Source organism: Uranotaenia lowii, chromosome 3 (genome assembly GCF_029784155.1).
Source record: "Uranotaenia lowii strain MFRU-FL chromosome 3, ASM2978415v1, whole genome shotgun sequence".
Lineage (NCBI taxonomy): Eukaryota > Metazoa > Arthropoda > Insecta > Diptera > Culicidae > Uranotaenia > Uranotaenia lowii.
The window spans coordinates 232,855,114-232,879,289 of NC_073693.1; positions in this window are offsets into that span (position 1 = coordinate 232,855,114).

Consider the following 24,176-nt stretch of genomic DNA (forward strand, 5'->3'; position numbering starts at 1 on the left):
AAATTTGCGTTCGGGTGTAGATTGCTTTATTATCAAAGGACATTTTTACTTTTTCGTGTAAGAAATTCATCAGTCATGCACAGTATGGCCTAGGCATTGAAATTTGTTGTTACACAAGATTTGTAAGGGTAAACATTTTCTCATATCCGGGCGTGACCGGGTAAATATCGACTTACATTTTGAAGTTTTCTTCAGAAGAATATTTTCTTAAGATCGTTGATATGAAAACGTCCATATTTTCGTTTGTTTCGTGTGTGAGGTAGGCTCGATCATCTCCTTGTCTCAGCCGATGTAAGTTTAGAGTCAAGTTTACATACCATACCAAATCAAAGGTGATATGACGATGAGTGTGGTTGGAAGATCCGGTGCTTACTTGTTCAAATCCAGAGAGAACAGCGCAGTTGGACCAGTTTTACAGGCGTAAATCGGTGAACAATTGGAGCGGGTAGTGCAAGCATATGTTGTTTACACGAGCAGTTATGCCGATTAAACAAATAATATGAAAACGATAAACTTTGCTAATAATCCCAACGAAAACTTTAAGAAGACTAACAAAACTTACAAAGCTTACATGGCCCAACATGGTCAAATTTGTTATGATGATGGACAAAAAGCTTTCAAAATTTCAAAACATCAAATGACTCATTTTGATTAATATTTTATGTGAACCCGACCAAGACCGGGTTCACACAAATCAGCTAAATAAAAGTTTATAAACTAACACAAAAAACTTCTACAAGGCTCGGTTTAGCTAAAGAATTCGCCAAAACGAAGCTCTTTAGATCCCAGGCTCTGAGAAAGTAAAAAATGACCCCAAATCATACTGGTCTGATGTAAAAATGTTTCACATCTTTAATTTCTTAATCCCTGGGGTCTAAAATTTGGTTTGTTCTGTGGAACCGATCCTGTTCATGGTTTCTGTGCCAATTTATTAATTAGATATTTAAAGGAAATTTTCCACTGAACAACTTTCTACAAGATCATAACTTTGTATCTTATCAACCCTCCAAGTCTGTTCGGGTCAATATGACCCGAAGCGCACATTTCAAACATCTTAATCATCTTTCCAATATACTGAACAACTGGGAATTTTTACAGACCAAGTATGTTCTCTGAAAATAATGATCAAATTAACGACAAAAAATTAAAATTTGAGTTTTGAAAATTGGTTCATTGGGAAATGAAATACAGCTAAGCAAAGCAAACATTGGATGTCGTTTTTTAAAGCAAGACTTTTTTTCTACCGGAAGATCTGAGATAGCAGTCAAAACTTCCATTGGACCCCAACTTATCTATACATTGTCGAATAGATGGATTCTTGACGATTTCAAACATTAATGAAACACTTAAATACAGAAAAAATGTCAGAAGTTATGAGTATTTTAAAAATAAAATTGATTTTTCGGACTTTTTACTTTCTGAACCAGTTTCTGATAACCTGGTTATACATATCGACTTTAATTTAAAATGTTGAGTAATAAGAATTAATAAAAAAAAAACCACAGAACAATAAAAAATGATGTTGATTTTTTAGTATAAAATATTCAATTTCCCATACCCACTTCAAAGTTCAAAATTACTCATGTAAACTTTACTAAAAAATTCTGCAAAGAATCATGGATGAGTTTCGAACCAAAGCGAATGTAGTTGAAAGCCATCCAAAACTCCAACTTATTCTCTCCGTTGAAAGCAGTCTACTTAAGTTGTTTTTTTTTAATGAAGACCTGCTTTCTCAACTCATTTGAAATACTCGTAAATATTTGTTAGGTTTCCTCCCTGATCATTTCTAGTTCACAACTAAATTTTAGTATTCCACTTCTTTTTCTGCAAATTTTCAAAGCTTTCTCAATCCGCTTGACATAATAAATCATTTGTGTTCTGACTGACTTTTCGAAAAACTGTTTCTTCAATGAGCTTTTTTAATTCGAAGCTGCTTCTCACCTGAAAACCACTTAGAATGCTCAGATTGTGATCTATTTCAGAAAACGCAGCGTAAATATTAGATGCTTTAAACTTGCAAACTGCCAACTATTAAACAAATATTTGGTGCTTTCATTGATTAATTGCAACATTGGATGGAATAAAATGTTGAAGGCAACATCCTACTTTATAAAGCAGAATGCTGTTCCTCGTATTATTTTTTCATTTATAAAAAGCGTCCTTAATCTTTTCGTTCAACAATCTTCTCGAGCCTGCGATATTATTAATTGGCAGATTTTATCATGATCCGCCATGTCCATTCATGCTGTTTGTTAGAACCTGTAAATCTGTTAAAACCAGAATTTTTGGGCCAAAAAAACCCAGATATTCCAGATAACAGGACGGCAACAATGCGCGACCTACTGCGAAGTCGATGGGAAAGGGCAAAGAGTTAACCTCTAATCTCTAGCAGCCCCTCGATTTAGACACGAATTCACTTTTTGTGGAGCAGCAACAAAATTTTGGCAAAACAGCCAAACAGCTTCGACTCGGTGGAATTCCGGAACCGGAAGATAGAGGTCAGATTCTAGGTTTAACGTTAAAAAATGGTGAAACATAAAAAAAAACCTCAGCCATAACGTCTTTCTCAAACAAAAGGTTACTAGCCAGGTCCCTTTCCAGTTTTTTTTTCTTTGGACTGACCTAACAACGACGGTACCCACTAATTTTACAGATTTGTCGGACGCGAACCTTGTTATCTGATGATGCTCTCTGCCATTGGCAGCGGACCGCAAATTTTCTGGTTTGTTGTTGAAAAGCTTCAGGTCAGACTTTGAAGCAATGGCTGGAACGAACAACCGATGGTAGGTGGGTGGGTTTGTCGAGAAAATATTTTTCCTCAGCTGTATCAATTCTTCCATCTTTCCCTTAACTGAAAGATGTTCCCCTATCGCCATCATCCGTAGGAAGTTTTCTAGCTAGAAAAAAGACGGCACGTTCTGATTTATAGACATCGACAAGACTATTCCGAAGGAAGGAGGAAAAAAAACAGGAAAAGGAAAATTTCTCACGATGCTGATCCTCTTCATAAGAAGGAAAAACGTACTCTCTAGGTTTGAGATTGAGTTGCACCTACGACTTTTTGTTCATGAATAGCTAATATCCTTGAAAACAACACAACACAAGAATGAAGATTGTTCCACCTTGGCTCGCGAATGAAATCTGCTGGGGCGTGTGAGCGAATTATGTAAATTTCTTGCGAATGTGATGCTGATTTCTTCCGGTTCAGATTCTTCCGGTTGGGAAAGTTTTTCTCTTTCCCTCTCGGCTCAAATGGAGGTTTTTGATTTTGGAAGTTTCGTTACCATCATTAAGGAAAATGTAAATGCATCAAATAATAAGCTTGAAACAACTTTCAAATTGCTTCCATCCAAAGTTACAGAAAAAATTAAAAAATCGAATCAAAACTCTATCTTTAAGTCAGCCAACCTTCCTTATCTTAAACGCGAAAAAAAAATCGTTCAACCGTAGCGCACAGAAACGCAATCAAATTCGATGGAATGGGCTTATCCGCACTTAATCAGGAAGCACATAAAATGGTACACTGAACACATTCGGCAACAGAAAGCTTTTCTATGCATCAGCTGACCCATCATCAATGAACAGCACCACGCCTTCCGATTGCCGATGGCCTCTGGCTGATGGCGGCTGGCCTCTTAATCTTGCCCTGCTAGCTACCCATACTTAAATGCATTCATTCGAGGGATTATACACTTCCGTGCCCGGGACTCGTTAAACATGACTTTATGATCTGTTAACATTTATCGGCATAATGATGACAGGGCAGTGTGAGAGAAAGGAGTTGGCGATGTTGGCCATTTTTGCTCAGAGAGGTTGGTAGTATCGAATGTAGGTCAACGTTTTTGACCATCTGATGACGATGACGGCCATTAAAAATGCGAAAGATGGAAACCAGGAACTCCGAAATTGAAATTGTCACTCCTCATAAAAATGCGATATTGGAGTAACGTTCCTGAATCAGTTGGTAAACTAACGTTCTCTAGGACTGGAGCTCGTGGCCATCGGTTCAGAAATCCAACGTTCTAAATAAAGTGAAACGTGTTCACAAAACTTATCTCACCATTCTTATAAGAAGTGAAGTAAGATGTAATCCAGAGCTCGAAAAATACAGATGACTTACTTACTTACTTACTTACTAACTTACTCTGGGGAAGTATGTACAATAACCCTAGAGGGCTTCTCGACAGTGGAGGTGCAGCTAATTTCCACAGTAGCTATCCAGGCAGTGGAAAGCTGGATGCACCTCAAGTGCCTACCAAGTGCCTAGCCCACCACAACACCGAGATTGTGCTGATCGCCAACCTGATCTCACCCCAAACAGGTACCGTTGCAAACGCGAAATTAAGTACCTGGGGTGATGATCGGCGAAAGGCTCAACTTCACGAGTCATGTCGACTACGTGTGTAAGAGAGCGGCATGGCCACGGCCGCACTCACACGGATGATGTTGAGCTTCTTGGCAATTCGCAGTAGCAAGAGGAGGATACTGACAAGCGGGATAACGTCAATCTTGCGGTACTGAGCGACGGCCTGGAGGCAGGCTTGTAACCTGAAGAGACTTAGCGGCGTTCAGCGGCTGATGAACCTGCGGGTTATCGGTGGATACCGGACCATCTCGTCCGAAGCCGCCTGCGTAGTGGCGGGCGTCATGCCCATTTCGGTTTGGCTAAAGAAGGATGTCTATTGATACGACAATAAAGACACGCCCAACATACGAGATCTCGTCAATGAGGTATCAGCTGCGGGACAGCTCAGCGAGAGGAAGGTGGACCCATCGTCTGATCTCGCACACCGGAACCTGCATGGGAAGAAGACACGGTGAAGTGGACTTCCATCTGACGCAATTCTTAGCTGGTCATGGATGCTTCATGAAGTACCACTAGCCGGTTTGGACATGTGGCTTCGCCATAATGCCCAGATTTTGGTGACCTGTCCGAGGTTTGCGGCGGTAGGTACCAACTTTCTTGCCATCTGTGGGCCCGAAACAACAGCAGACATCGTGGTGCAGAGGATGTGTACAGACTCCAACACTTGGCATGTGGTCAGTGATGGATTCACTCGGATCATGACTATCCTGCAGAGGTGCTGGAGTCAATGGCAGTCCGCTAACGGTGTAGGATGACTCCATCGGCTGGTGCATCTGACTAGTGTGCGTCCGGTTCCTTGATCGAAGCTACAAAGATAAGGCATCATCTTCTGCGTACTTGTACAGGATACCCCATCGCCGGGGAGTATCCTAAATAGTAACAGAGAACAAGATGCTCTTGATTTGGCACGAAACCGGCAGAAAAAGCCGTGGGCCGAATATCCCAGGGTTGCCAGCCAAAGGGATAAAAGAAGACCGGACAATGGTCGGAGTAGACTGACTCCATCGATTGGGGACGGTCGAATAGGTTTGAGGCTACATAGAGAGCAACATCTTCTGCGTAGCGGATGCCGTGGGTGCGCCACATTCGTGCTTCACCTTCGGGAAATATCCGAGTAATGCGGTCCCCAACGACCGCAGCTACGGGGATAAGACCTTGAACTTCTTCGCAGTGGAAATCGTTGAGAAAGGGTTATTTCACGATCCAGGAATACCCACGGATAGAGTGGCTCTCGACACCTGGTGAGCAATTCGAGTCGGAGTAGAAAGACGTTTTCGTCGAGAATCATCCGAGAAGTTGCGTTACGTCTCGCGCGTGTGCTGTGACAGGCGCGAGTCTAGCTTAAGCTGCTCTCGATCGGCAAACGACGTAGCAAACCTCAAATCTTGGAGATGAGAGGTCGAACTTCGAGTCGTTAGTCGTTAGTCGTTAGGGAAGAGGTTAGGCCTCGAGTCTTCAGCAGGAGAGGTTTGTGTGGCCAACTTCGAATCTCTACCATAAGAGGTCGGGTCTCGAGTCGCAAGAGGAGAGATCAGGCCTTAAATCAACAAGAAGAGGGGTGTAAGTAGTTACCTCGAATCATTACGACTAGAGGTCAGGTCTTAAGTCGCTAGAGGAGATATCGGGGTTTGAGTTGTCGAGTCGATGCGAGGAAGGGGTCGGATCTCGAATCCTAAGAGGAGATATCAGGCCTCGAATCCCGCAGAACAGAGGTTTATGTGGAAATCTCGAGTGGTTGCGAGGAGATGTCGGTTCTGTCGTTAGAGGAGAGTTCAGACGTCGAGTCATAATGATGAGAGGTTTTGCTCAATGTGGTCTCGTCTATGAGTATTGCCATGGAGCGCACTAGCGTGAATAGACCTCCCACAATTGAAGCATAGTGTGTCAAACAGTTCGAGGTGGGAACTAGATCTGTGGCCCCAGGTGGAGTTTAGGGAGTAGGTGGTATACACGGAGTATTGAGTGTCTACTTCTCGGAAATCATTGACGTCAGATCATGTCGGGCGCCAACATCGATTCGGACCATTATCTGGTGATGGTGAAGATGCGCCCAAAACTCTCCGTAGTGAACAACACGCGAAACCGGCGCCCGCCTCGGTTAAATATCGCGCGACTGAAGCAACCTGAGGTCACGGCAGACTACGTGCAATCGGTCGAAGCAGCGCTGCCGGCAGAGGGCGAGCTTGACGAGCCCCTCTCGAGGACTGTTGAGATACCATCAAAACAGCCATCAACAGTGCTGCGGAGAACGTCATCGGTTATGTGGAGCGATCTCGACGGAACGACTGGTTCGACGAGGAGTGTAGGAGGGTGATGGACGAAGAGAACGCCGCGCGGGCAGCAGTAGTGCAAAGAGGCACCCGTCGAAATGTGGAAAATCACCGACAGTGGAAGAGGCAGCGAGTCCGACTTTTCCAGGAGAAAAAGCGCCGCCTGGAGGAGGAGGAGCTCGAGGAGCTGGAGCAGCTGCATCGTTCCCAAGAAAAAGACATACACCGTCTTAGCCGATTTAGGCTTTACAGACTGAATAAATGACGTGGACAACTTAAGATTAACATTTAACATCCAGTACCGAGATGGGAATCGAACCCATGCCATCAGTGGACCTATCGATTACCGTCTTACCACGCTAACCACTCGACCACCGAGACGTACAAAACACGTAAGTTCTATCAGAAACTCAACGCATCCCGCAAAGGCTTCGTGCCGCAAGCCGAAATGTGCCGGGATAAGGACGGGGGTATCCTGACGGACAATCGTGAGGTGATCAAAAGGTGGAAACAGCACTTCGATGAACACCTGAACGGCGCACATGCAGGAGATCAAGACGGTGGGGGAAGGTACATCGCCGGCGTAGCCAACGACGAAGAGGAGCCACTCCCAACGATGAGTGAAGTTAAGGAAGCCATTCGCCAGCTGAATAGAACAAGTCGGCTGGGAAGGATGGCATCGCAGCTGGACTCATCAAAATGGGCCTGGACAGGTTGGCCGATTGCCTACACCGGTTGATAGTCCGGATCTGAGACACAGAACAGCTACCGGAGGAGTGGAAGGAGGGGGTAATATGCCCCATCTACAAGAAGGGCGACAAATTGGACTGTGAGTACTACCGAGCGATCACTGTCCTCAATGCCGCCTACAAAGTGTTGTCCCGAATCCTACTCCGCCGCCTAACGCCACAAGCAAACAGATTCGTGGGAAGTCATCAGGCCGGCTTCATGGAGGGACGGTCAACGACGGACCATTTATTCACATTACGGCAAATCCTCCAATAATGCCGGGAACACCAAGTCCCTACGCACCATCTATTCATCGACTTCAAAGCCGCATACGACACGATCCACCGTAACGAGCTATGGAAAATCATGGACGAGAACGGCTTTTCGGGGAAGCTGATCAGACTGATCAAGGCGACGATGGATGGAACGCAGTGCTGTGTGCGGATCTCGGGTGAATTGTCGAGTTTATTCGAATCGCGCAGGGGGCTTCGACAAGGTGATGGTCTATCCTGCATGATGTTCAACGTGGCGCTAGAAGGTGTTATTCGACGAGCGGTAAGCGAAATGCGGGGCACGATTTTCAACAGATCCAGTCAACTTATCTGCTTTGCCGATGACATTGACATAGTCGGCAGATCATCTGCGGCGGTGGAGGAGATCTACCGCAAACTGAAACGTGAAGAAGGAAGGATTGGGTTGATGATTAATACGTCCAAGACGAAGTACATGCTGGCGTGCGGATCCGAGGCCGACCGAACCCGCTTGTCCAGTAATAACAAGGTCACGATCGACGGCGACGAGCTGGAGATAGTCGAAGACGAATTATCAGCGGAAGTCGTGCCTACTATGGACTCCACAAGCAACTGCGGTCGAGAAGACTTAGCCCTCGCACGAAGTGTAACCTGTATATGACGCTCATTAGACCGGTTGTTCTCTACGGGCACGAGACATGGATATTGCTCGAGGAGGACCTGCGTACACTCGGAGTATTCGAGCGACGAGTGTTAAGAACCATCTTTGGCGGCGTACAGGAGAACGGAGTGTGGAGGCGAAGGATGAACCACGAGCTCGCGCGACTCTACGGCGAACCCAGTATCCAGAAGGTGGTTAAGGCTGGCCGGATACGCTGGGCGGGACATGTTGCGAGAATGCCGGACGACTGTCCTGCAAAACAGGTGTTCGCTACGAATCCGGTAGGAACAAGACGAGCGGGGGCGCAACGAGCGAGGTGGAGCGTGATCTGGCGAACGTGGGGTGCCCAAGAAATTGGAGAACGGTTGCTATGAACCGAGTGAATTTTAGGAATTATGTTCGTCAAGTTATGTGAATACTATGTAAATAAAAAAAAATGAGTGTCTGCAAGTCCCGGCGATTGCAAATGTACGGCTAAGAGAACTATCACTAAACCCACTAGAGGCCGTCGACGTATCTGCCAAATCCATCGGAAGAAGTGGTGCACCCGGGAACTTAGATCCCAGTACTCGGGTGTGAGGTTGAGGGTCCAACAAGCGTTTTGCGTTTCGGTGGGTATAGACTCAACTCGCGAAATGAGTAGATGCGCAAAGTGGTGGCCAATTGTTGGTCAATCACTCAGAAACGTGTGCAATATGCCGGAGATGTCAGGGTTCGACACGCGTTTCGGGAGTTGATGCGCCTGAGCCGCGAGTGCGACCTGATGAGGGCAGTCTACAGCTCGATTTGCGCTTCGAAGAGTGAAACACCCGACTTGAAAATTGGGTAGTTGCGCTGAATGGTGATTTAAGTCAACACTAGGGAGTTCGGAGGAGTCTGAGTCTTACACGTGGCTTAGGAGGCTTGCCTCCTGACCCGCGTGTTCGAACAGAGAAAGTGTCGTCGACAACTCGCTTGTGTTTCTGGACTTCCTGGACAAGATTCACTAAGTTAGTAGTTGCGCTAAATGGGGACCTCTACTAACACGATGAGATGTCGTGTCCTAACTCGTCAGAGGAGGGGTTGTGCATTGAGTTGTGTTGCCTTGGAATGCAATCCTAAAAAGGATTTGGGTCATCAACTAATAAAATAAAATATCATGAGTATTGTACCCATGGACCCTTAGTAGCAAACTGGGGGGACGCGGTGGCTTGAGTTATCAACTAATAATAAAAGAGCGTAGATGATAACCCAAGGGACCACGCCTATAGAGTTACATTGGCAAGATTCGGTGGTCCAAGGTCACCGATCAGTAAGTGCCTGGAAAAATAGAAAGAATGATCACTTACCCCGTACGACGCGAGAGTCCACGACTTCGAGCCAGTAACGAACGAGAAACTTGCGGCTATCTTTAAAAACTTGCGGTGAATAAGGGCCCTAGTCCGGATGGAATTTTAAATGCAGTGCTAAAGTTAACGGAACAGACTATTCCGGATCCTTTCAGAATGGTGCTACAATAGTGTATCGACGAGAAATCTTTCCTCAACCTCTGGAAAACGGCAAAGTTGGTGTTGTTACCGAAACCGAGAGATCCCCCAGAATATCCAGCATTGTACAGACCCTGGATACCCTTGGTAAACTACCCTTGGTAACTGGTATTCAACGGTGTATATTGTCAAAGTGCTTCACAGGATGCGTGTTCCCAATACCCTCTGCAACCCTCAGCAATAGGAAGCTTCTTCGAAAATCGAGTCCTGACGTACTAAACCGAAACCGGGTTACGATCTACTGCCCTAACAGCGGGGGTTCCACAGGGTTCCATACTCGGACCTGTGCTTTGGAATGCCATGTATAATGAGTTGCTAACGCTGAAACTACCAGCAAGTGTTCAGATCGTCGGATTTGCTGACGATATCGTGCTCATGATCACCGGCGAAACAATCGAGGAGGTAGAAGACCTTGCAACGCTGTCTGTAGAAAGGGTTGGTATTTGGATGGAAGGAGTTAAACTTCAGATAGCTCACCATGAAACCGAAATTCTGCTCGTGACCAACAAAAGAGTTGTGCCACACATGAAGATTACTGTTCGAGGGCACACGAAATCTTCGAAACAGCAGCTGAAATACCTTGGAGTAATGGTCGACAATCGCTTAAGTTTTGGTGCGCATGTCAAATACTGTTGTGGGAGACATCAAATGTCATAAAACCATGATACCTATGAACCTATGATACGGAAGAGCGGCCTGGAACTCCACCATAAATATAGGTAGAGCGCAACATGGCAGATAGCCATGCGAGTTTCCTGTGCATAGCAGATGCAGCTTTTATCATTGCGGCTATGATTCCCATCGACATCACTCTGGCGAAGGATAAGGAGTGTTACGAAGCAGAGCAGTTAGAGGAGTGTCTAAAGCTCAACAAGCAGCGTCAATGCTCAAGTGGCAGGAGCAATGGGATGCATTGAACAACGTAAAATGGACTTATAAGCTAATCTGACGACTTTCAGATTTGCTAAATCGGAAGCATGGAGAGGTCAACTTCTACCTGACGCATTTTCTTTTGAGTCATGGGTGCTTAGAGCAATAGTTCATCGGTTTAGACTCATCTACTCACCATTCTATCCGGAATGCGTAGATATGGAGTAATCGGCTGAAAATGCTATCTTTTCATGCCCCAGTTTCATGTCAGGGCGTCAACAACCTCCAACTTTGAACGATGAATGGTGCAAATGATATGGCTCGTGACAGACGTTCGTGACGTGCAAAAGTCGACGAAATCTCGCGGATCAAGCGCGATCTAATACGGATCCGGAGAGAGCATGAACTGAGTGAAAGATATAGTCAACAAAACTAAACAAGCTAAAGGAAGGTTTTTTGCATCGTATGACACCAAGAATCAAGAACAACGCGATCTTAGGGCACGGGATAATACTAATCTCCACTCATACGTGTGGTGGTAAGGCTTAAAAGGTCTCACGTACCCAACTACGATCTTTCCTGCAGCAAGACGAAGCCGAGAAACTCTCCAGGGGTGGTCGTGACGGGATTTTAGCATGGTAATTTCCAAGTTTCTGTACCAGTCTGAAATTTTCGAGAAACACCCGGCTGTTATGGTTTGAAGTCAAATATCCATCTTGTAAAGTAACAAAAAACTTACCTACTTACTTACTTACTTACTTACTTACTTACTTACTTACTTACTTACTTACTTACTTACTTACTTACTTACTTACTTACTTACTTACTTACTTACTTACTTACTTACTTACTTACTTACTTACTTACTTACTTACTTACTTACTTACTTACTTACTTACTTACTTACTTACTTACTTACTTACTTACTTACTTACTTACTTACTTACTTACTTACTTACTTACTTACTTACTTACTTACTTACTTACTTACTTACTTACTTACTTACTTACTTACTTACTTACTTACTTACTTACTTACTTACTTACTTACTTACTTACTTACTTACTTACTTACTTACTTACTTACTTACTTACTTACTTACTTACTTACTTACTTACTTACTTACTTACTTACTTACTTACTTACTTACTTACTTACTTACTTACTTACTTACTTACTTACTTACTTACTTACTTACTTACTTACTTACTTACTTACTTACTTACTTACTTACTTACTTACTTACTTACTTACCTACTAACTTTCTTACTACCAAACTAGCTTTCTGCTGTCTTCATCCCTTGAATTTCCGAATGGGTACGGATTTAAATTGTACTATTTTGTTTCAATGTCACTTCAAATTACCTTCCAAATATTTTTATAATACCTAGCACTTCTTCTTATAAAGTGGCAAACAATTATAAGTGCATAAATCGCCCTCATCTAAAGAATCCCCGGTGAAAGGATTGTCCTCTCCCTTACAAGGTACCCAGGTAATTCCCTTTCCAATTGGGTTGATGATTAATGTCGACAACTTCAACCTCCCGTTCCACCAGTTGCTTTATCCATTAGTAGCTGAAGGTTCACTTCTCGAAGCTGTCGACCGTTTGACGTCATCATTTCCGGAATGGAAGGAAAGCGCCCGTTAGACACCCGGGCTAAAACCCTTTTTACTGCTACCAGAACAATTACCCACCAGAGGATGAAGCTAAATGGAGCCTTCCGTCGTCGTCGTTGGGTGAATGAAATGAAACCATTTTCGGGAAAATCAGCAAAACCCCAATGACGGAAAAAAGAGGGCGGAAAGTAATGACAAACATTCAGCCGCACCGCAGTATAGGAAGGCAGCAAAACGAACAAGAAACGCCGAAATATTTATGATGACACCACTTGTTTGTAATTTTCGTGAATTGGGAGATAGCTACTCCTGTTTCGATGGCTCAAACGAACTTACAGAAAAAAAAAATATAAAAGAAATACTAAGAAAGGTCACAGGAGACGAAACAACACTCATGGAAAACGAATTCGCCCCGACACATTGCGACAATTCTATCAGTCATTACTGCGGGATTGGGATTCCGGTGCCAGTGGTTCGCAGATTCGTTTTCGTTATTTTACCAAAAGCAAACTGCTACCAACTAGTGAACTCGACATGTACATGTTAGGGTTATTCGATGCCAAGTGACTTGATAATGCACAAAACGGCAAAATCTGGTGTAATCCCAATAAAATATTTCTGGCCAAAAATCGACTTTCTGGAACTTAACTGTTTTTTGTAAAACCGGTTTCCAGAAATTTGATTTTCACCCAAACATTTTTTTCTTGGAGATTTTTTAAGATCTTGACGTTTTATGCATTTAAATGTATCATGATTTTGTCCCTGGAGCGTGCTCCATAGTAGAATTGAAAAGGTGGTGAAGATTTTAGCGAACTGGCGGTTAGACTTTTGCTCCTCACTGACTGACTAAGTGGAAGGTCAAAAAGTCTCATAACAGTTCTCAATAGTTCGAAAAAAGTCGTACGAAAATCTTAAACGTGAAAAATCTTAAAATATCCCAACAACAGTCTTTAAAAAGTGTTAGAAAAGTCTTACAACAGTCACAAAAGCGTAAAATCTTAAGATAGACATAATGAACAGTCTGGAAAAGCTTAAGAACAAACAATCTAACAAGAGTCTTAAATGGATTCCCAAGCAACCAAAAGACTTTGAAAGTTACATTTTGGATGAGAAAGAGAAACAACTGTCCAATGCCCAACTGCTTGAGTGAATTATATATACTCATTCATGGACTTGAAAGTTTAAAAAGCGATTTATATGTGTTGTTGGTGATTGAATAAAATACGACCTTCTGTTAGCTTGTCAAATTGGTTGACTATCTCGCTCTCTCTGTTCATCTGAAAGTTGCGGGATTAGCCTATGCGTTCATCTTGCGTTGTTCGATGCGTTCCATTGCTAATGCCACTTGAGCATTGACGCTGCTCGTTGAATTTTACGCACTCTTCTAACAGCTCTTGCTTTGTAACACTCCATATCCTCCGCCAGAGTGATGTCGATGGGAATCATGCCCGCGATGACAAAAGCTGCATCTACTGATATAGTCCAGTATGCACAGGAAACTCGCATAGCTATCAGCCGATGTGTGCTCCGTAATTTGGATCTCTTGCGCTCTACCTTTATCGCGGAGCTCCTCCATATCGTAGTTTCGACAGTGTTACGCTTGCAAGGAGACGTCTCTTGCTACTTTTTATTTTTGGACCATAAGATCTCCATCCAGATGCCAACCCTTTCTACGGACACCGTTGCAAGGTCTTCTACCTCCTCGATTGTTTCGCCGGTGATCATTAGCACGATATCGTCGCTCGCTTCCGAACTGTCAGTTCGACAGTCCACTTTCGCCTTCTGTGTTGATAATAAGTCTGTTAAATGTTATCCTCTCCAGTAGCTTACCAAGGGTGTCCAGCAGACAAATGGGCATGTATGATGATGGTTGCCCTGGGGGTTTCACAGGTTTCGGTAGTAGCACCAACATCGCCGTTTTCCACAAATTGGGAAACGATCCCTCGTCGAGACACTTTTGTAGCACCACTCGGAAAATATCCGAAATGGTCTGTACTGCCACCTTCACTGCACTGCATTTGGGATTCCGTCCGGACCAGGGGCCTTATTCACCGCAAGTTTCTTAGCGATAGCTACAAGTTCCTCGTTCTTTACTGGCTCGTTGTCGTGGGCACCCGCGTCGTACGGGGTAAGTGGAAACTGTGGCGGGCCATGCTGCGGGAAAAGATGTGCAACAATCTCTCTCAGTTTTTCCGGACACTTTTCGGTCGGTGACCTTGGGCCACCGAATCTCGCCAGTGCAACTTTAAAGGCTTGGCCCCATGCGTTATCTTCTACGCTCTGGCATAACGCTCTGTAGCAGTTTTCTTTGCTTGTCTTAATAGCTCGCTTAAGTGCCACCCTGGATGCTCGGTAAATGGCACGGCGGTGCTGCCTGCATGTATGTATATAGCTTCGGTGCACACTTCCTTATCTTTATTTATTTATTTATCAGATTCTATAGGCTTCAGCCTTTGATCCTGACTAGTTACAACACACCTATGATAAAAACATCTGAAGACTATTTTTTATTTGTTCTCTGGATATAGTCAGTTTGATTACATCAGCAAGTGCGTTGTAAAGCGCCATCATTCTATAGATTGGTTCATTACGAGCGTAATTCTGTATTTGATTTGGAAGCTGAAACGGTTTCACGTTGCGGAAACTCCTACGTCCTTCATTTGGAGAAATTTGTGATACTAAAGCATGGATCACTACAAATCTGGACGCACTATTTATTTTACCATAGTGCTCCTAGTTGTCGGATCTGGAATGTTTTGGCAGCACTTTGTAGAGGAATGTTTCTTCTAACAGTGCTGAAAATTTCATTACGATTCGTTTTGTTTCAAAAAAGTTACACGTTATGGAAGCCGCGAGATGAAAATAAATTTTGAACACCCACGTCAAAAACACGACGTGGTCGGGTTAAAAAATCGCGAAATCGTTAAAAATGGTCAAATCAACCGTGTGTAGCGTTCTCAAACGTTTCCGTGAGATGCGTACTATAGATCGGCAGGTTCATACCAAGCGTTATAGTGGACCTAAGAATCAGAAACTGCATTTGAAGGTGTTGAGAACGATCAAGGAAAACACAGGGTAGTCGGACTATGACATTGCCAAGAAATTCAACGTCGACCGGTACACCGTCAGCAGAATTCGTCTACGCGAAGGAATACGATCCTATCGGACCAGTAAGCAACCAAACCGGACATTGAAGCAGAATTTAGTAGCCAAAGGACGTGCCCGCAAGTTATACAAGAAGATTCCAACGAAGTTCGACGGATGCATCCTCATGGATGACGAAACGTACGTGATGATGGATTTTTGGCAGCTTTCTGGCCAAAAAATATGTAAAGCCAGTGGTGCACTGCACTGATCATGGTGATGTCCCCGGCAACTTCAAATTCGTTTTTGCTGATAAGTGTGCAAGAAAGTGTTTGATCTGGCAAGGTATTTGCAGCTGCGGACGAAAAATTCCGGTTTTTGTGAAAAACAAGACCATGGACTCCGAAATTTACAAGGAGGAATGCCTGAAAAACTTTTTTTTTTCGTACATTAGATCTCACAAAGGACTAGTTAAGTTTTCGCCAGATTTGGCAAGCTGCCACTACAGCTAGGAGGTTCTACAGTGGTATTGGGCCAACGGGTGGATTTTGTCGAAAAGGACATCAACCCACTCAACTGCCCTCAATTCCGCCCTATCGAAAAATTTTGGGCAATTGTCAAGCAGAAGATGAAGAAGAATGGTAGGACGACTCGGGAAGCAACAGAGATGAAGAGATTGTGGAACAAAATGGCCGCTGAGGTCAGCGAATAGGGTGTTCAAACTATAATGAGTGATACTCAACCAAAAGTTCGAAAGTTCATCAAAACAACATTGGAATAATTTTTTTATTATTTTTCTTTTAAAGTGCAATAAAAACCCTACATTTCAAGTACAAAATATTTTTATTTTGTTTACATAGCTCCGAGATAGACCCGTTTTGATGCGTCCAGATTTGTAGTGATCCATGCTTTAAATATGGCGAAAAGTACTGCGCATCTTTTGATTTCCTCCGAGTTTCGAGTGACTCCAGTCCTACTAACATACACAAGGATCGGTATTCCGGCATTTCTTCTTGCCACCCAAGGTTCCTTAAGGCGTATTTCAGAAATCTTTTTTGAACCCTTTCAATCCTTTTTTTATGAACGTTATAATACGGCTGCCACACTATACTGGCGTATTCAATAGTGGTTCGGATAAGCCCAGCATAAATATAAACAATAGTGTAAGGATTGTCTAGCTCGTTACAAATCCTGCTTACCATTCCGTACATAGAGTTTGCTTTGGCTACGACTTGTTCAACATGTTTTGACAAACTGAGTTCTTCTCAAATCTTTCACGGAGGATTTTCTAGCTATGGTACAGCAGTTCTCGAAACAATATTCGTGCACAATATCACTCACTTTCCTGGAAAAGGTTATCACATTACACTTTGAGGCATTGATTTTCAATCCGGAACTGCTGCAACACTCTGAAAATTTATGAAGCGCATTTTGTAGGGTCAAACAATCCTTTGGGTGTCGCACAGGGTGGAACAGTTTTAGATCATCTGCGTATATCCACACAAACACGTCATGCAGCACTCCGGGAAGCTCGTTCATAACAGTGACAAAAAGAAGGGGTCGCAAGTGACTCCTTTGTGGTACGCCGCTGTTGACCGAGAATACCCTGAATCTCGCATTCCCTATCTTCACAAATTGGACTCTTTCTTTCAGGTACGAACGAATCCACTGAAGACAAATTCCGGTGATCCCATTTTTACACAGCACTGACAGGAGAGCATTTATGTTAATCACGTCAAAAGTCTTTGACATGCTGGTATATATAGCGTCGGCTTGAAAACCCTGCATCATCCATTGTGAAGTTCGAGAGACGAATTCTGCCAAGTTCGTAACCGTTGATCGCTTTTTCAAAAAGCCATGCCATGCCATGTCTTATCGAAAACTTTAGTCTTCCATTTCCGCTCATGCACTGGCAGTTGCCTTACTGCAAACGGATTTCGGTCTCCTACGCTATAGCGTATCGCCTGGTGATCGCTGTGTGTATAATCGTCATACACTTTCCAATTCATGTCAGTTTTTAATGATGGACTCGCAAAGGTGATATCGATCACTGACGTTCTGTCTGGTATTCCATAGTTGCGATAGGTGCTGATGGATCCAGTGTTGCACAGCTCAACCTCCAGTCTTGCGAATGACTCTAATAGACTGTGGCCCTTAGGGTTGTTGCATATACTACCCCAGTTAACCGCCCAAGCGTTGAAGTCTCCTCCTTTTACTACAGGGGCCTTTCCTTTCAGTTCGTTAGTGAGTTCATCTTGGTGGAGCGTAGCTGCTGCAGAAAAAGATGCCGTTAATTTTAGCAATCGAAAATCCGTCCCGAGAATCTACCACTGTCTCCTGGATAGGAAAACGTCCCGTGGCGTAGACATCACCGAAACCAGACCTGTCCACTGTCCAATTACCGTTTCCAAACGGAATTCTATATGGTTCTGATAAAAGCGCCACATCACACTTTCTTTCGCCTACCGTTTGCTCCAGCACAAGCTGTGCAATCTCGCTATGGCTGAGGTTTAGCTAGATTATTTCAAGTTTTACTGGCTTGCCTTTGCCTTTATATATACCGGGCAGTCCAAGCCACCAGTTTCGTGGACATTGCCATCAGCCTGCTTGCATAGCATACATTTCGACTGTTTTTTTGCATTCTCGAGCGAAGTGTCCCTTTTCACCGCATCTTCGACAGCATCGTGACCGGTCAGGTCCGTTACAGCTTCGTGATAAATGACCAAAATCCTAGCAATTGAAGCAGCGTTGCATCTGCTTTGGTATCCTGGGTGCGGTTCTAAAATGCCCTATTTACCACCCAACCCTTACACTCCCTACCGTCAGTAGCGTGTTTGCCGCTGTTGGTGAGAGGCGAATCGTTGCAATCTGCGTTCCACCGTACGCCTTTCTTATTTTTATAGCTACTGATTCGTTGCTTATACCAGGTATGCTGGAGAGAGCTTTCTCGAGCTTCTTTGCAGTGGTAAACTAATCTAAGGCCTTGCATTGAATGGACGCGACCTGTGATAGCGCTCTGACAGTCGCTTCATCGCCTAGGGTGCTTTCGACAAGCTTCTTGAAGTCGGCGCTCTTTACCGCCGGGTTTTTTTTTAGCTCGAAGAGCAGTTCGCCTTTTTGGATGCGTATTGTTTTGGTGACGCTATCACCAAGAGCAGATAACTTTGGCTCTTCGCGTAGCCACCGGAACAAGTCCGCATACGTTGTACCTTTTTTCGCTTCCCCGATAAGGGCATCACCCCTGGACATCACCCGTCAAGGTTAGGGTTTTGGGGGTGGTTCTTGATTCATAGCGACCTTTCTTTTCGCGTTCTTCTTCCTATTACGAACCATTCGCCAGCCTCCAGCACTGCTTTCTTCGTCGGCATCATCACCTCCTAGCAGTCCTTTTTTGGAGGAACCGTTCACGACGGGGGAGTCACGTTCTCTTTTTGCGATTTTTCTCGGCTAGGACTCCTTCGAAGGTCATTGAGAAGCAACCAATTTTGCTTCCTCCAGGTCCTTCTCCGCAGCCTCGGCCTTCCGCACCATCTCCGTTCTTTCTTTGACGGCACTTTGCAGGAGTACTATCAATTTCGGACTCCAGGTCTTGATATGCGTGTGCACGTTGTTGGTACTTCGCACAAACTCCTGCATCTTGTCGACCATGTCGGCTGCCTCCAAAATGCCAAAGCCACATTTTTTTGCCCTTGGGCACCTCTTCCTGCCACTGTGATCTGCTGCTCTTACTGGGAACTGTTGAGGTTTTCAGTGGACCCATCAGCGACCGGGCTTCTTCCTGCTTCCTTGGCAACCTCCCTACCAATCTCCTTAAATCAGGCATGTCAAACTCGTTTAAGTGTGCGGGCCGCATTAAAATTTTCTATGACGTAGAGGGCCGCAGCCAAGTTAGAAAACATAACATATTCGTTTCGCGGAGATTAGATACAATAAAATTATTTAGTTATAAGTAAACTTGGAATGACATTTTGCGTTAAATTTTTATGTAAGCTTTTAATGTTTAACATTTTTATATTATAATGCATTATATCTATTGTCCTGATATCAGGTTGAAGTTTATTTGTCACTGACACTTTCATTATTGATGATAAATTTTTATCAGATAATCTCGAACGATGAGGAGTTTTTGTAGCTTTCATTATGGAAAAAACTGCTCACATAGATAGCTACTTGCAAACATAGCAAGAATTCTGGCAACAAATTTTCGTAACTCAACGTAGCGTTCAGGCAAATAGCTGTTAAATTTTGGTACAGTCACTTCAATGTATTTTTCTTTTAATAAAGAATCGCGCTGCAGCTCTATCAACTCTAGTTGCAAATTATCAGCAGCATTTTTAGGAGCAAACGAAAATGGAGATACAAACAACGAAAATTCTTGTTCATATATAAATTATATAAATTAAAGTCACGAAAACGGCTTTTGAATGCATCTAGAAACGATTCTAGGTGAAGTACGTATTTACCAAATGATGCAGCCTCATTCTTGACACGTAGAGAAGTGCACAAGGTTTTCTTTGGAAATTTGGTTGATCCATAACCAAGGCCGGATTAACGGGGGGCAATAGGGGCAATTGCCCCGGGCCCCCCGGCTCAAGGGGTCTCCCCGAAAAAGAATAAATATATAACATTACTTTTATCATACTGCTTTAATCTGGGCAAACAAGAAATGAAAACAGAAAATTAGAATTAAAACGTAAATAATAACAATTGAGGGGGCCCCAGTGAAATAATATCTTTAATGTTTTACTATAATATAAGTTAAGGGGGCCCCCTAGAATAAAAATTGCAGAATTTATCCCACATTTTTATTGGCTGGGCAAAACAGTTATACTATTTTCAAAACCTAGTAAAATCTGGGCATTTGGTTTTTAATCAAATCCAGCAATTATTTGAAAAAAAAATTCGATAACTAAGTGACCAACACCAAATTCTTCATTTTTCATCGAAAGGTATTAACAACGTTCGAATCGTTTTTAAAACTACCAAAAAAACAATTTAAAGAGCTGATGCTGATATGAGTTTTGTTTAAGCCAGATCATAATTTGCTTTTCTAGTGCGGTGAAAACTATGAAAGTAAATAAAACATTCTAGGAGTTACAAGCGAATCAATCATATTTTTTAATCTGAAATATTTTTTCAACGTAAAGATTTCAATGTAACGATTTTAACGACAGCTAACGAGGAGGGGAGGGGGGAAGGGGTTGAATAATAATAAAACCGAACAATCTGGAAAGCTCACTTTATAAGAATGCAAAAGTATAAGAATGAAAAATGCAAAATTATTGTTAGCTTTTCGATCATTATTGAAATTTGAACTTTTATTCAAAACTATCCCCTACTTAAACAAATAACCGGAAATCAGCATGTTATTTTCTAGTTGATGAATCTCAAATTGTTTTCCATCATAAAAATAGATGAATTTCGAATTTTATTGAGTGATTCTCTAAATATGGATAAGATTTTAATCTTATCTTATCTTATTCCAGATTCATAATGTTACCAACTCGGTAACATTGTTTTATTTTTTTTTACTAATATTTATTGATGGGTCGGAGCTAGGAATAAACTGTAAATAGATAGCGTAAAACGTAAACGGCGAATTCAAATTCAAAACACGGAGAAGTAGGCGAAATCGAATACGCACATGGTTTGAAGCGTTGCGTATAAGCTGAACGCAACAACCACCCAAGCACGCGTTCAGAGGAGAACGCAACGACGAAGCGAGGAGAAAGATGCGAGGTTTCTTGATGAGACACGGGAGTTCACTAGGTCTCTTGGTTCCCGGCGGCGAAAGTGAACGGACGCATCCAGCAAGCGCTCCGAAAAGTGTGTGGACGAACATCCAAAACGGTCCGAACGATAAACAGTGCAGTTAGTGGTACCGTGGTGAATCGAAGCCGAAATCCGAGGTTTGCCAGCCCAAGCAACACCGACCAACCGAAAATCAAATCAGCGTGTTTGTTGGTTGGATTTATCATCTTTGGTAAGCCAGCCGCCATCGTCCGTAGTACACGCGCACCCAGCGCGTGGTTGGTTTCCATTGCGCATCGCCCAAGCCAGAGGCCAGTGTGTACCGTTACGAAAGTGTGGATCAGCTAAACCGAACCGCATCGAAGCCGGTGGTATGCGCATAGCCATTAGCGCGTGGTTGGTTTGCCCGTCCGAGCCGAAGGAGAGAGAGAGACAGAACCGCATCATCCAGCCAGTAGTGCGTGGTACCGCATTATCGCACCGTGCAGACCGAACCGACCAGCCGTGCCGTGAGTGTGGTGCGTGGTACCGCACCGCATTTCTCCCGTTCCCTCCAGGCGTCGCCCGGCCCGTGGCGACCCAAGACGACCCGACCAAGAGAGACGACTTCCCCGAAGGTCCAACCAGAAGGTTCCATCCCGCCACCCGTGTGCTTTCCGCCCAAGAATTCGCCGAATAAACCAGCTTTAAAGAAGGTAACATTTTGTTGTAGGAATCCACCTATCCGAAAGCTCCCCCAGCCTAACATACGCCCTGAAACCCAGGAACAAAAGAGGCCTTGAGCACCCAAACCCGTTAGTCCCCGTGGCTTTAGACCAGGGACTGGGTGTTGCTGGGGAAAAAGTAAAGTTTCAATAATTCTGTGTTTAGAACATTTTGCCACATATAGAAGAACTATTTGACAAAAGTTTATGTTATTTATTAAACATTTAATCTGATGAGAATCTTATTCTTTATAAAAAACATGTAAATAACCCGCATTATTTTTTCGATTTCAAACACGTTGCATGCTAACGGTTTTTTTTGAAGATATGAAATGGGATTTAAATTTAAAAAAAAATGTAATTCTTACTTTGGCCCTGATTGAAACTTTGTTTCTTTATATCGCATAAAAATTCATTCGTTATCTTTTTCTAAAATCTTAATTTGAAATTTTGATTTTAATTTGAAAAACAAAATTGTGGTTCTGAATGAAATCCGATTTCAGGTTCTGAATTTTACTCTTGAATTCTTTTATCTGCATCTCTATGGAATTTGAATTTATTTCCATTATCTTTTAATTTTTTTTTAAATTCTTTGTCTAGGATTTGTCTAGGATGTAATTTCCCTATCGTCATGATGCAAATATTTATGCTGCTTTCGATCTTTTGATCTGCTTTCGATGAGCTGCAATTGATCATAAAAAGAAAACCCGATTTAATACACTTGACAGTGGATTGTAGCCTTTCTTTCAGCCTGTAAATTTTATTTGGGTACATATAAAACAAAATGAATTATGAATTATGATAAATGAATTTCATACGCAATAAATCCAAAATGAATTTAGGAATTAAAGATTCAAAGTTTTTATTAGGATAAAAGTATTTTTATATAATCATAATTTTCATATAAATAACCTTATTTGCAACTAGTTGGAGATTTTTGAATGACTAGATTCTGGAATAACTCAATTTACTCCTTTTGGAGTTACAGCATATGATATCTTCAAAATGGAAGGGGTATAAAAATTAAGAATACAATTTGAAAAAAGATGCCTGACCATGTATTTCAAATAATTCAACCTCTCAAGTAGAGGAATCAAATACATAGATAAAATCATTGGAACAAAATTTCAATTGCTAGAGTAAAATACGATACCAAAATGCAGAAAATCGGTAGAATAAATTTTGAAAATTAAAAGTATTGAAAATTTTGAAAGCGTAGTATTTTTAATTTTGTTATTTTGAGATTTTTATCCTGTTTTGTTGATTTGGTCTATTTTGTTAATTTTGTTAATTTGGTCATTTTTTCAATTTTTTCAATAATGTAAATTTTTTCAATTTTCATAATTTTGTCAGCATTCTTAGTTGATAAATTTTGTCAATTTAACCAATTTTCTAGATTTTGTCAATTTTGTCGATTTTAACAATTTTCATGATTTTGTCAACTTTTTCAAATTTGAAAATTTTGTCAATTTTGTCAAATTTGTCAATTTGGTCAGTTTTGTTAATTTTGTCAATTTTGTCAATTTTGTCAGTTTTATCAAATTAGTCAATTTTGTCAATCTTGTCAATTTTGTCAATTTTGTCAGCTTTGTCAATCGATTTTGTCATTGTCAATTTGGCCAATTTTCTCAATTTTGTCAATTTTCTTCGATTTTGTAAATTTTGTCAATTTGTCAATTTTGTCAATTTGGTCAATTGGATCAATTTTGTAAATTTCGCCAGTCAATTTTGTCAATCTTTTCATTTTTGTCAACTTTGTAAATATAGTGAATTTTGTCAATTTTGTCTTTGTCAATTTTGTGAATTTTGACAATTTGGTCATTTTGGTCAATTTGGTCAATTTTGTCAATTTTGTCGATTTTTGTCAGTTTTATCAATCTTGTCAATTTTGTCAATTGAGTGAATTTTGTCGATTTTTTGTCATCGTTAATTTAGTAATTTTTTTTTTCAATTTTGTCAGTTTTATCAATCTTGTCAATTTTGTCAATTCAGTGAATTTTGTCGATTTTGTCATCGTCAATTTTGTCAATTCTGCCAATTTTCTCGATTTTGTCAAATTTATAAATATTATCAATTTTTATGATTTTTTCAGCTAAGTTAATTTTGTCAAATCAATGAATTAAGCCAAGTTTGTCAATTTCGTCAATTTGGTCAATTTGGCCAATTTAATCAATTTTGTCAATTTTGTCGATTTTTGTCAGTTTTATCAATCTTGTCAATTTTGTCAATTTAGTGAATTTTTTCGATTTTGTCATCGTTAATTTAATCATTTTTATCAATTTTCTCAATTTTGTCAGTTTTATCAATCTTGTCAATTTTGTCAATTTAGTGAATTTTGTCATCTC